This window comes from Typopeltis vanoorti, chromosome 11 (genome assembly GCF_054136105.1).
Source record: "Typopeltis vanoorti isolate ZY-2024b chromosome 11, IOZ_Tvanoo_1.0, whole genome shotgun sequence".
Taxonomy (NCBI): Eukaryota; Metazoa; Arthropoda; class Arachnida; order Uropygi; family Thelyphonidae; genus Typopeltis; species Typopeltis vanoorti.
The window spans coordinates 137,008,661-137,023,526 of record NC_143559.1 but is presented as its reverse complement, the minus strand read 5'-3'; positions in this window follow the sequence as shown (position 1 = coordinate 137,023,526).

Here is a 14,866-nt window from a genome sequence, read left to right as displayed (position 1 = left end):
GAGGTATCAGTATACTAAATTTCTGTTATAAAATATATAGCAGAATATTAAATAATAAAACTAAAGAAATATTCCGAAAACTTTATTCTATAAGTACAGAATGGATTTAGAAAAGGACGATCATGTATAGACCCAGCCTTTTGCCTAAAATTAATAAAAGAGAAAAGAAGAGAATACAATTTAGAAACCCACATTGCATTTATTGACTTTGAAAAAAGCATTTCACAAAGTTAAAAGAAACATATTATTTTTAACATACTAAAAGAAAGACAAATACCATATAATATCCTAAAAGCTATCACAAGTATATATGAAAATAATCAAATACAAATAAGATTAAATCACGAGCTATCATATAAACCAAGAGGTCCGACAGGGATGTCACCTCTCAGCAACTCTTTTCAATATCTACTTAAATGAAATAATAATAAAATGTAATAAAATTTACATCAAGGAATTAAACTTTCTCCTACAGTTAACTTAAACACTCTCCTCTTTGCCGACGACCAAATAATAATTACAAATTCTAAAGATAACTTACAGAAAGCTATTTTAGATCTAAATGAGATATTCAAAGATTATGATATGATAATATCAACAGAAAAATCAAAAACTATGGCCTTTAGAGGACAAGATCCAGCAAGAACTAAAATAGCACTAGGTGAATTCATTTAACTACCTAGGATATATGATCACATATGAAAATGTAAAAGATATAAAAGTAAAAATTGCAAAATATTTAAAAATAACCGGTGTAATTAACTCTATATTTAAACCAAATCTAGTTCAAAAACAAACCAGGCTAAAAGTATACAATACATTAGCCCTACCAGTCTTAATGTATGGAAGCGAAATCTGGACAGTAAAACAAAAAGACAAACAAACATTAGCAACAGCACAAATGAAGTTTATGAGAAAAACTGCAAAGTATACCCTATTTGATCACAAAAGAAACGAAGATATTATGAAAGAATTAAACCAAGAACCAGTAATAGAAAAAATTAAAAAATATAAACATAAATGGATGGAACACATTCAAAGAATGAAAACAGAAAGATTACCAAAACAAGCCTTAAATTACAAGCCATAAAGAAAAAGAAAACCAGGACTCCTCTTAAACGATGATTTCTAAGGCCAGAACAGGCCATGCTGGGCCTAAATCCTTGATTCGCATGATGATGATGATGATGATAAAACCAGGTTTAAAATAGCTTGGTATCTTTAACATTTATCATATAAGGCTCCGTATTACTATAACCTTGGTATTTAGGGTCTAGCTACTCACTGACATAATAGGGGTGACTGAAACAAAAAAGACCAAAACTGGTGAGATCTTTCTGAGCAATAAATACAAAATGTTATATTCAGGCAATGACAATCAAGGAAAAGAAGGAGTAGCCATAGTATTCAACACAAAATACGAGGCTAATCTTCTTGAATGGCAGTCAGTCTCAAGTAGAGTAATGTGGGCAAATATGAGAATGGGGAACTGGACAATGAGACTTATTTGTGCCTATGGTCCCACAGAAGGTTCTACTAAGGTAGAAGTGGAGGAATTTTTTGAGGCTTTAGAAAAAGCAACTGACACAATGAAAAAGGAAAAGTTGGTCCTTGTTGGGGATCTAAATAGCAGAGTAGGAAATGATTGTGAGACATACAAAAATATTTTGGGAAAATTTGGAGAAAAGAGCAAAGCTAATAATAATGGCAAATATCTGTTGGATTTCTGCTCAGGACATGGACTGGTTATTACTAACACCATGTTCCAACATAAAAATGTGCACACATTCACATGGAGAGAAGAGGCTAGGAATAAGAAAAGTCTCATTGACTATGTTATTGTTGATAGTGATGTTTTCTCCTTGGTACAGGACACCAGAGTGTACAGAGGATTTGAAATTGGCAGTGATCACTATTTAGTCTTGAGCAGGATAAAATTGAATTTCATATTGAATAGAATAACATGTAAGAAAGTTTTAAAGCGAATAAAAGTTGAGCAGCTCTCAGATGTGAACTGTAGACTAAAATACAGAAATATTATTGAAAAGAAAATGAAAGAGTTTGAGAACAAGAATCAAACCTTGGAGATTCAGTGGCAAACTCTGAAGGAAACATTGATTGATTCTGCCAGAGAGGCTTGTGGTGAGGTTGTGTGGAAGGATAAAAAAATCAGAACTCCCTGGTGGACACAGGAAGTTAAAGAGGCAGTGAAGGAAAAGAAGAAAGCATATCAAAAGTTCCTGGCAAATAAGTGAGCTTTTACTCTTACAGAATACAGAGACAAATGTAAGAAAGCTAAACAGTGTGTAAAACTTGCTAAACAAAAGTCATGGGAGGACTTTGGCAAGAATATTGAAAATAAATATCAAGAAGGTGGCAAAATATTCTGGAGGTTGTTGAAGAAGCTTAGGAATGGAGGAAAGAGTGCTGTAAAAGGAATTAGAGATGATAAAGGTGAAATGAAAACAGGAGAAAAAGATATCCTTGAAGTATGGAGTAATTACTTTGAAAAACTGCTAAATGAAACAAGCAGTGATGACAGCACAGTGATAAAAAACGCTGACCAGGCATGCAGTCAGGAATACATATCCATACTTGAAGTAGAAAAAGCCATCAAAGGCTTGAAATGTGGAAAGGCAGCAGGAGTAGATGATATTCGACCAGAAATGCTGAAGTATGGTGGTATAAGAGTCTTACAGTGGCTGCACTGCATAGTTCAGAAAGCCTGGACAGAGGGACGAATTCCCGATGATTGGAGTAGAGCTCTCATAGTACCCATATATAAAAAGGGAAATAAAACTGAATGTGAGAATTACAGAGGTATTTCCCTACTGAGTGTTCCTGGCAAGATCTATGCAAGTATACTTGAGAAACGGTTGAGAAGAATTGTGGAAGAAAAGCTTGGTGAAGAACAAGCTGGATTCAGGCCAAATAGAGGCTGTCAGGATCAGATCTTCACTTTACGACAAATAGTCGAGAAAGCATGGGAATATAACAAAGATCTGTATTTAAGTTTTGTCGATTTGGAAAACGCATATGACAAGGTGCCAAGAGAGAAGCTATTCAATACGCTGCAGTTATATGGTGTCAATGGGGCATTATATGAAGCAATACTTAGTCTTTATTTGAGTTGTGAGTCAGCAGTTAGAATTGAAGGAAGTACAGGAAGATGGTTTAATGTTAAATCTGGTGTGACACAGGGATGTACATTATCCCCTCTGTTATTCATTATCTATATGGATCACATTATGAAGGAATGTAGTATTAAACCTGATATCAAAATTGGAGATGTTAATGTCAGCTCTTTGCTTTATGCTGATGTTATACTTCTAAATAAATCCGCTACAAGTCTGCAAGATTCTCTGACTAAATTGAATAGCTGTTGTAATAGATATGGTATGAAGGTCAGCAATAAAAAGACAAAGACAATGAAAATAGGCAGAATCATTGAAAATGTCAACTGTGTTGTGAATGGAGAACCTGTGGAACAAGTAAAACATTTCAGCTACTTAGGCATAATTTTTACTGAAGATGGTAAACTAAATATAGAAATAGACAGCAGAATCAGCAAAGTTGGTATGGTGGGAAGTCAATTGAATAAATTCATATGGAATAAGAAAGAAATTAGTCTGAACACTAAATTAGCTGTATACAAGACAGTGTTCAAACCAATTTTAACTTATGGATCTGAGAGCTGGGTCAGAAGTAAAACACTTGACCAAAGACTAGAGACCGCAGATATGAGAGTCCTAAGAAAGATTAGAGGCGTGAACAGGTGGCATCAATGGCAATATCATATTAAAAATGAGGATATTAGGAAAGAACTTGACATTGTCAGCATCCCGGAATGCGTTAGCAGAGCTAATCTCAGATGGTATGGTCACTTAAATAGAATGGGAGAGGAAAGATTAGCAAAACAAGTGTTTTCTGCCAGGTTGGCAGGAAAACGACCCAGAGGAAGACCAAGATATAGGTGGATTGATACGGTACAAAGTGCCTTAGACGATAGAAATATAAGATCTGATAATGTTGGAGTCTTGACAAGTAACAGACTGATTTGGAGGAAAATTGTAGATAGGAAGTTAGTAATGATGTAATTTTTTCATGCAGTACTGTCATATCCTGTACACCCCTTGAGGGTACATGGCAGGAATTTGATGATGATGATGATGATGATGATGCTACTCACTGAGGAGACCTCAAAAAAGGTTGAAACCGGTATGGGTAGTGACTCCACCTATAATGCATTGCAGTATACATCTTCTAGTGAGATGTGCTTTATATTATGGAAAAATACTAAGAATAGTGATCAGAGCTTTACCTACCTTTACAATGAGTTGCCCTGGTGTTTTACCATCTTTAGACTTGAACTTTGTTTCAGGCGCATACTTAATTGTTTGCATACTTGGGATTAGGAGTTAAAATAACCAAGTTTATAAAATAACTTGGTTATTAATATACAATATCCCCAAGTTAAAAAATTTTACTACACACACACACACACATACACACATACACATATATATATATACAGTATATATATGTGTGTGTGTTTATAAGTGGTTTTATAAGATTTTATAAGAGGTTACTTATAAAGATTTAATAAGATTAATACAACTAGTTTCGGCTTATAATAGCCTTCATCAGGTATTCTTAAAGGAAGAGAATAGTAATAAATATTGAAGTATCTAAAAACTTGAAAATACTGGTAAAATATCGCCACACATAATTGATACACAAAAAACGTTGTATTTTTTCAAATTGTTCTAACAGACGTGTCATTGTTTATAGCAAGTATTTTGATAATCTTTCTGTTTTCATTCTTTGAATGTGTTCCATCCATTTATGTTTATATTTTTTAATTTTTTCTATTACTGGTTCTTGGTTTAATTCTTTCATAATATCTTCGTTTCTTTTGTGATCAATGAAAATGACATTCTAGCAAGTTTTGACATTATATCTTTGTTTACTAACGTTCCTACAGATGAGGTACTTACATTACTAAAGGACAAATTATCCAAAAAAATGTTTGCTTTATTAAAACATTGCATTCATTCTGGTTACTTCAAATATCAGGACTCCGTTAACCAACAAAAACAAGGCCTGGCAATGGGCAATCCTTCGTCCCCAGTTCTAGCTAACATCTTCCTTAAAGCTTTTGAAACGAAAGCCATATCTTCCTTCTCATTTAAACCGAAAGTTTGGAAAAGATATGTTGATGATATTTTTATTGTTTGGAATCACGGGCACACATCTCTCAGCTTTTCTTAATCATCTTAACATCAACATCCTAATATAAAATTTACTGCTGATCTAGAAAATAATAACTCCTTGCCTTTCCTGGATGTCATGCTTACACGTTGCTCTGAAAGATTAAAAATCTCTATATACATAAAACCTATTCATACCTATAGATATCTGCATAATCTTTCTCATCATTTTCCACCACAAAAACTTGGAACTATATCTACCTTAGGACACAGAGCACGCTCTCTCTTGAATGAACAAGATGAACTACAAAAAGAAATAAATCAACTCTCGCTTATCTTTAAACAAAATGGTTACTCTGAAAAAACGATTAAAAAATTTCTTCTGGATCCTCCTAGACAGTGCCCCACAGGAACTAGTAATTTTAAAAGCAGCATCTCCATCCCATATATTAGCACAGTCTCTAACAAATTAGCAAAAGTCCTTAAAAAATATAACATCAGGACGTTCTTCACCACCCTTCCAAAAATCCGTTCTCTAATCAGTCATCCAAAGCCTCCTCATCACAACTTAAAATATCCAGGTGTATATAAATTATGGTGCGATTGCAATATCCCTTATTTCGAACAAACTAACAAATCTGTTGAGCAACGTATAGAAGTGCATAAAAGAGACATCTCTTACAAAAGATCACATGCAACTGCGTTATTCAGTCATGTTCTTTTTTCAAATAATCCTAATGATGATCAACAAAGCCACTCCGTTTGCTGGGATAGATCAGAAAATATTTTTCACTCTGATGATGAGTTTGAGAGAAAAATTATAGAATCAAGGGAAATCCTTCTGAATCCTGTCCACTTAAACAACCATTTGAGTTATAACATCCCAGATAGCCATGCTGCAGTTATTCAATATTGGCGTTCACGTGAGTCTGCACGCATACTTGCAATAAACAATGGCACGTCTGTTAGAACAACTTGAAAAAATACAACGTTTTTTATGTATCAATTATGTGTGGCGATATTTTACCTGTATTTTCAAGTTTTTAGATATTGTAGTTCAGATTGGTTGTTCAATCAATCTGAACTACATCTTTTAATATAGTTTTATTGTAATAGGTTTTAATATAAGTTTTATTGTAATCTGGTCTGTATTAAAAAAATTGTATTTCTAAACTAATTACTAATTAAATAATAAAAATTACTATGTTAACATAAAGTAATAATCGAAAAATAAAATTCTGTCTCACGTGAAAACGGTCCCAAAAATGAGTTGCCCTGGGAGGACTTCTCCACTCCCAACAACTAGTATTGCCACTGGCTCTACCCAACCTTGCATCATCGAAAAAAAATGAACAGTTCCTCTTAAATCCTTTCCCATATCATTTATTAACAAATTAAAGAGAAGTGCTCGAAGATCAGAACCCTGCGGCACACCGTTAGTAACAGGCCTTCTTTAGGACTCAACTGCTGAATAAACTACTCTCTGATATCTCTCTATCAACCGCCCTCCTATCCATTTCACATCCCTATATCCATCCCCCAAGTGTTGCATTTTACTGATTAGAATTCCATGTGGTATCCTATCAAAGGACATAACAAAGTCCAGCAGTATCATTGTAAACCCATTACCCTTGTCCAATTTATCCGTCACTGTATTAAACACATGAGAAAATTATTGAGGAATGATGTACCCTTCACAAAACCATGCTTTCCTAATACAGTCCCATCTCCATCTATCCATTCCTGTATTTTGCTCTTGAAAAACTTCGCCAGTACCTTGACAACGACTCTGATATGCTGATCGGTGGATAATTTGCAACAGCAGTCTTGAAGATACAACCGGTCAGCATAAGAAATGATGTTAACTGGTTGTACCTACCAAGTAGAATAGGTGCAGGGGTCTGCTGTAAGAGACAGACAGTGTAAGTAGAAGAAATTAGTTTAAAAATTTGCTTGAAGCAATTACACAAGATGGCCCAGTATAACAAAAGGAACCAAATTCGTTTACAAAAAGGAACAGAAAAATAACCGATATGTACGCTGGAAAAAGAAAACCTTCCATGGCCAATTTCTTCGAAATACTGACGGCAAAATTGACGTGAACAAGACATAGCAATGTCTGCAATGTGGATATGTTAAAAAAGAAACAGAATGATTTATTGTAGCAGCACAAGAACAGGAATTACAAACTAATGCAATCAAAGCAAACATTTTGAATATCAATAATAACAGCAAATGCAGATTATTATTATTTTTATAATCATAATAATAATAATAATGATTATTATTATTATTATTATTTTATTATTATCATTACAATGATAACCTCAAAATTAGACATTGAATTCTTAAAGATATCAATTTGATTATTGCAAATTGGCAATAAACAAATTGAGAATATAAACTGGTTCACTTCTCTAGGATGCACGTTGAGTCAAGATAGTCGTTCAAAAACCGACATTAAATACCAAATTGCTAAGGCACCCGTGGCCCTACAGAAGTTAAAACCATTGTGGGGAGATAACAGAATAGCAATCACAACCAGACTAACACTAATTGACACCTCGGTGAATTCTATCCTCTTGTATGATCGAGAGGCCTGGACTTTATTGAGGGAAGATGAGAGGAGTCTCCTGTCTTTTAAAATGAAAACTTACAGAAGACTTTTGAGAATTCCCTATACCGCTCACGAAACCAATGAAAATGTCAGAAAACTGAATGATTCAATAGACGGGAGAAGAAGGGAAAATATTCTGACAGTCACCAGAAGAAGACAGATGAAATAGTCCGGATGTGTGGAGAGGGCTAATGGCATTCCAAAGCAAGTACTAGAAGGAATCGTTCCGGGACCAAGGATAAGGGGTCGACTCCGATTAAAATGGAATGTTGACATCGAAAAATGGACAAATTCCTCCATTTCTCAACTGACATCAAGAACAACAGACCGAGATGATTGGAGGAGGCTAACAAAGAATATCACCTACCAGCCATGAATGTCCTAATGGTCCATTTAGGACTAAAGGAAAGAAGAAAAATCTAGTTTGTATCTTTTAATTTCTTTACCTTGAAATGCAATTGATTTCGTTTTATTTATTGAGATCTTCATGTCATGCTGTTCTATTGTTTTCTTCAATATGTGTACATTTTTCTGTGATAGGTCTTCGTTTTCAACAAAAACAACTTGATCATCAGCATACAATAAGCTGGTTAATTTTTTATTTCCTATTTGTTTTCAACATTTCAAGAGAATGTTTTCCTCCATTCTCTTGAATATTTTTTTCCATATATATATTGAAGGATATTGGTGATAATACATTTCCTTGAATGAGACCGGTTTTAATTTAAAATTTTTTAGGTTGTTTCATTATCAATTTTAATTTTAACATCGCTTTCTTCCATTTCTTCTATCTGGGTTCGTCACCAAGGATCATTGTGTCGATCGTCTCGAAAGGAAGGAACTGTACATCTCCATCATGTTAAGGGTCCTATAATGGAAGGCATAGTCGACAACCGCGACAACGAAGAAGTTTAGCGGGAAAACAGGAACAAGTCAGCAAGAGAAATGAAAAACATAAACAATTTCGAGTGAACAAAAGTTTAACATGAAAGATCGTGCTGAACAAGAATTGTAAATAGTTGTAATACTAATCAAGAATGTCTGTCAAGTATCTGTTTATGAGAGATGATTATTATTACATAACACCTCCAGGGAGTCCAAAGACTCATCGAGAGAGGGCACTTGTTCTACAACCCTCGGTCTCCACCACGCCACTAACCGCAACTACCTTCATTATCTACATCAGCGCCTCCTGCCACCACCACCACTATTTTTACAGGCAATCAGAAATATCCATGAGTATCGGGGAGGTTCGAACCCGCAATCATTTGGCTGGAGAGCGGATACGCTAACCACTCGGCCAACTAGGCCGGCAATGTCGTATGTTATTCTGTTAATGTTGAATTAATCTTAACCAAGGTATGCCTTATATTCAGTTAATGTTATGATAAATTGTGAATTAGCTTAGAACCTAGGTTAGATTAGAAAGAATTGAGACTAGCAAGAGATTGTAATGACATTGTGTATATATGTGTGAATGTGAGTTATTCTATAATTTGATCGAATGAAATGATTTGTGAACAACACTGATTCTGTCAATTCGCTAACCTAAAAATAAATTGTGGCAGTCGAGAGTTAAGACGGCCAACCATTCACGATAATTAAGTAAAGATAAAAGAAAGAGAATGCAGGGTTAAAGCAGAATAGTGGAAAAACGTAATAGAGAACAAAACTTTATAATATTACAATTAGCGCAGTCCACTACAGCATTATTACATACATACATGCCAAAGTCATTCCAATAGTTATCGGTACGCTTGGTGCAATTTCAAAAAAGCTATCCAACTATTTACAAAAATTAAACATCAGTGAATTGACCCCATATAATCTACAAAAAACGGCATTACTTGGATCAGTCCGTATTTTGCGACGCGACCTGACAGACTATTCTTAGATTCTTGGGCAGAATCTGAATTGCTCTGTATCATATTAATAAGGTTCATATTTCTTCTTAATGTATCTTCTTTTGACTGTGTACCAACTATGTGAATAAAATAATAATAATAATAATCCTTTCAGGAATTTAAGCCCAGTGTGCTGTTCCGGTCTCGTTCCGTCATTTCTTTGGACGTCGCTGGCTTCTACAGGGTGTCCCAAAATTCACGCTAGATTTAAATTTAGCGCCATTTGTGCGGTAAAGTGTTGCCAACGAAAAAAAAAAAGACGGCGTGACAGCTGACAGTTCAGGGTTATTAAAAATGGAGCCCAACACGAAAGAACAACGCATAACAACGATTATGGAACAACAACAACAAGTGAATGCTTGCTTTTCGAACAAAATCATCTTCAGCGATGAGGCTCATTTTCATCGTGATGGCTTCGTTAATCGACAAAATTGTCGCATTTGGGGTTCAGAAAATCCATGAGTGATTGTTGGGAAACAAATGCATCCACAACGTGTCACTGTTTGGTGCAGATTTTGGGCTAAGGGCATCATCGGTCCATTCTTCTTCGAAAATGCGGCTGGTAAGGCAATAACAGTTAATGGTACTCGCTATCGCGACATGATAATCCAGTTTTTTGTTCCTAAATTGCAAGATATGGATGTGGACGACATGTGGTTTCAACAAAACGGTGCCACATACAATACAGCCCGAGAAACAATTCAATTATTGCATGAGTCATTTCCTGGTCGTGTAATTTCCCGTTTTGGTGATCAGAATTGGCCGCCCAGATCATGTGACTTAACGCGATGTAACTTAATTGGACTTTTTTCTTTGGGGTTTTTTGAGGTCTAAGGTTTATGCCAACAAGTCCACGACTACCCACGCCTTGAAGGAGGAAATTGAGCGCTGTATCAACGAAATTCAGCCACATTTATGCAAAACGGTCATGGAAAATTTCGACAAAAAAGTGCGTATGTGCCATCAAACCCGTGGAGGCCATTTACCCGATATGCTATTCCATGCATAACCCTATACTGTATACTTTATGAATAAATAAGAAATTACAATTTTTAATTAAAAACCTGTGTTTTCTATCAAAATTACTTCTTGCGTGAATTTTGGGACACCTTGTATATCCTTCAACTAAGTAATATCGGAGTATTTTTTTGAGGTAATCTAGAATTGTCCATTTTTTTGACGAGTTCATTCCACTTCTTTCGATATACATATATACATATATATATATACATATATTTTGTTCAATACTGTACCTATTTTCAGTTCGTTAGGTATATCTTTGTTTCGTTTTTGTCACAGAGAGTATAGCCTGCTGTTCTTCGTAGGAATTACAGGGTGTTCGGGATAAATTTGACAGTTTCGTAAGGAAAAAGAAAATCTTCTTTGTATCCATTAAATTCAATGAATTGACAAAAAAACATTACAGGCAGAGTTAATTACAATACTATCAACAAGATTTACTCAAAATAACCACCATTAGCATCGATCACAGCTTCAATTCTGCTTCGGAACCTCGAACAAGCTGATGCTACAGTCTCCCTGGGAAGGGCCGCAAAAACTGTTTTAATTTTATCCATTAACTGGGCTTTTGTATTACTGGAAGTGCGATTGGTGTCTTTTTCAACTGCACCCCATATAAAATAATCCATGGGGTTAAGGTCTGGGGAGTTTGGAGGCCAAACATTTGGACTGGTGAAGTCGTAGAAATTTTCAGACAACCATTTTTGACTTTTCCCAGAGGTGTGGCAAGGGGCCGAATCCTGCTGCCATACATACGGCCTACCATTGGCTACCCTTGTTATCCAGGGCTTGACTACAGTTAGCAACTCCACGAACAAAGCCCGAATTCCAATGCCAGGGTTCTTCAACACCTGTTCCTGCAGATTTGCGAGGAATTCTGCTGTACGAACGCAATCAGATCGTCTGCTAGGGATCTTTCTTCTTGCTACATCCTCGTAGTCACCATTGCAAGTCTCTAGTTCATGCCTGATTGTTTTTACTGTATTCAGGGAGCATTGGGCAGCAGTCGTAATATCCTTATTTTGATGGCGGGCACGAATCATCATGATACAAGTTATTCTCTTCCATGATTCAGGTGGGTTCCAGCTATCCATCCTTTCTGACATCTTGTATATGAATGAAGAAGGGTCCAAACTTTTAAATGAAGAGAAGTGTGTGTTAATACATGTAACTTACGGAAAAATATAATTAATTATAAATATGTCAAATTTATCCCGAACATCCTGTATATTTCTCTAGTTTTTATTCTTTTTTTCTTGAGCAGTTTTTTCGAACCATTGTTCGCTTCAGTACCGTAGAGAAGGTGTTTCTAAAACTTTGTAAACTCTTATTCTTGTGTTTTTGATCTTAGTTAAGTTTGAAAATGTTATTGATTATTTCGAGATATTTGATGCTGTTAATTTGTTCTAAAATTTTGTTTTCAATCATGATGTTACTTCTGACTGAAGATGTCATTGTATTTGTTTTGTTCTGTTGATATTTGCATTCAAAATGTTTTTGCACTTAGGTTTAAGGCCTATATTGATTTTTGGTTTTCATCTTCACTTCTTGCTATGAATATCTGATCATCTACAAACAAAAGAGTATTAAGTATACTTCCACGAGCCTGGTTAAATGCTGGTTTTATTATATTTCCCTTCCATTTTGTTTTACTATTTTAACTATATATATATATTATACAAGAGTTTGTGATTTTCGCCACCCTTGACGGACCCTCTTTGTTTGTTGATTTCCATTGCGTAACTTTTGCATATATTTTATTCTTACAGCTATTTGGTTATTCTAATATATATATATATATATATATATATATATATATATATATATATTAAGTCTGTAATTTTTTATATCCTTCTTTGAGTATGATACCTGATGATGTTCTTGTAACGAAACTAGTAAACTAGTAGTATCTTGTTAAATATATCTTGCCATCTTTTCTCTCGGTAATAGTCATTAAACTTATTTTATAATATTCCTACCGAGTAAAAATGAATTCTCCTAATTTATATATATATATATATATATATATATATATATATATATATATATATATATATATATATATATATATATATATATATATATTCTTGAGTACGGTCCATAGTTTGTTCTGTAAGACTGTCAAATGTTTTCTGATAGTCTATAAATGCTATGTGTGTTTCAATGTTGCTGAGACTAAGGTGACTTAGTCTCAGTACTTTTAAACCTAAAAGAAGAATAACAAATAAATATCACTCTCTCTATCATAAAAACTCAGTATAAAGATGTACTCCAAAAGAAGCTAATGGAAGGCTCAATGCCAGAAGTACCATCCAGTGCTTCACTCTTATTATACAATCCATCAATGAGCTTACAGAAAAATTCTTGAACGGCAGGACTTCATCTTCAAACGAAATCGATAACACACACACACACACACACACACACACACACACACACACACACACACACACACACACACACACACACACACACACACACACACACACACACACACACACACACACACACACACACACACACACACACACACACACACACACACACACACACACACACACACACACACACACACACACACACACAAACTGATAAAGAAATGCAATAATATTAAGCATCAATATAGGAGTCAGAAGATCCATAATCTACATACTAAGTTAAATATACTAAACGATCAGGTACGAAGATTTGGAGGCCTGATGTAACAGTAACAATAGATGTTCTTTCGAAATTATACGGAAAACCATTCTTAAATGGCACGAATACGGAAAAAATATTCTTAAATGGCAATATATCTAAAGGTGGAAATGGACGTTTACTTCATCCGACAAGAAAGATGAGACTGTAGAACAGTGTGAAAAACAGATTGGAAAACGTATGATATACTTCATTAGTTAAGTTCGCTGCAGATACTTTGCCAGAATTAATAATCCAAAAAGACCTTCCCATTACGTGTGACAATTTTGAATGGCAAGAATTTGCAACTGCACTTGAAACCGAAAAGAATGAGAAAGCACATGCCATGGATAGCACATAACAGCAGAAGCTAATACACGTGGAGGATATGATATTTGGATAATTTCTGAAATATCTCTAATACAACTCCAATCCGCATCCAAAATTCCATTACTATAGGGAGAAAGACTAACTATGCCAGTACACAAAAAGTCTATAAATAGATTGTAATCAGATGTAACATCTCTTTGAAGTGTCATATATTGTTTTTCAGTAGAAACTCAAAAACCAAGCTGGTTTCTTCAAAAAACAGAATCGCCGTTTTAGAAGGTGGAGCTAGAAGAAGCTACAAATTACCTTGATCTCGAAATTTACCGATTTCTCAAAAGCCTCCGATTGAAGCGATAGTCCAAGAATGTTTAAAATTCTCTGGTATAATTGAAAATAATCAAAACAATAGCAGAACTGTACTAGAATTATCATACAAACGTAATGAAAGAGTTATTATCACGCCTGATTATCTATTCAGATTCACAGGAGAAGGTAAGATTCAGCACAATAAACCCACTCTAACATTAAGTCTGCCTAAACGACTTAAGTAAATTATCTAAAACTGAAGCACTGATTGGATTGGGGGTCAATACTAATAAACATGAAGTCGTAATTCACAAAATATGATGACATTTTAGAATAATGGCAGCATTCTTGAAGAAATAAATCCTTTTCAGTATCGTTATTCCTACATCGATGCTCTAAGAAATGTAGTGAAAAGAAAGCTCAAAGCGTTTCAGTTTCATAAATATTTAAGTAATATATGGAAATCCAAACTCTTCACCGCTATAACAAAATTCGTCTGCATAAAATCACCAGTCAAGCAATATTTACAATTTTGAAAATGAGGGTTATGTCCCATGCCACATTTGCTATCTTGTACAAAACAGAGCAACTTGATTCCTTTTCACCCAGTAAACTTTTATCTCCATGAGTTTTTGTTACGTGAATATTTCTGTATTACCTTGATTGCCTTGATGGACCCGTGTTTCACTCAGGATTTCTCCATGAGTGCAGTTCACAAAGATGCCTTCAACGATCTCGATCTTGAGCCTCTCTCTTCCATGTTATACCCGAGGATTTCACTAGTAGATCTTCCCATCTTGTAG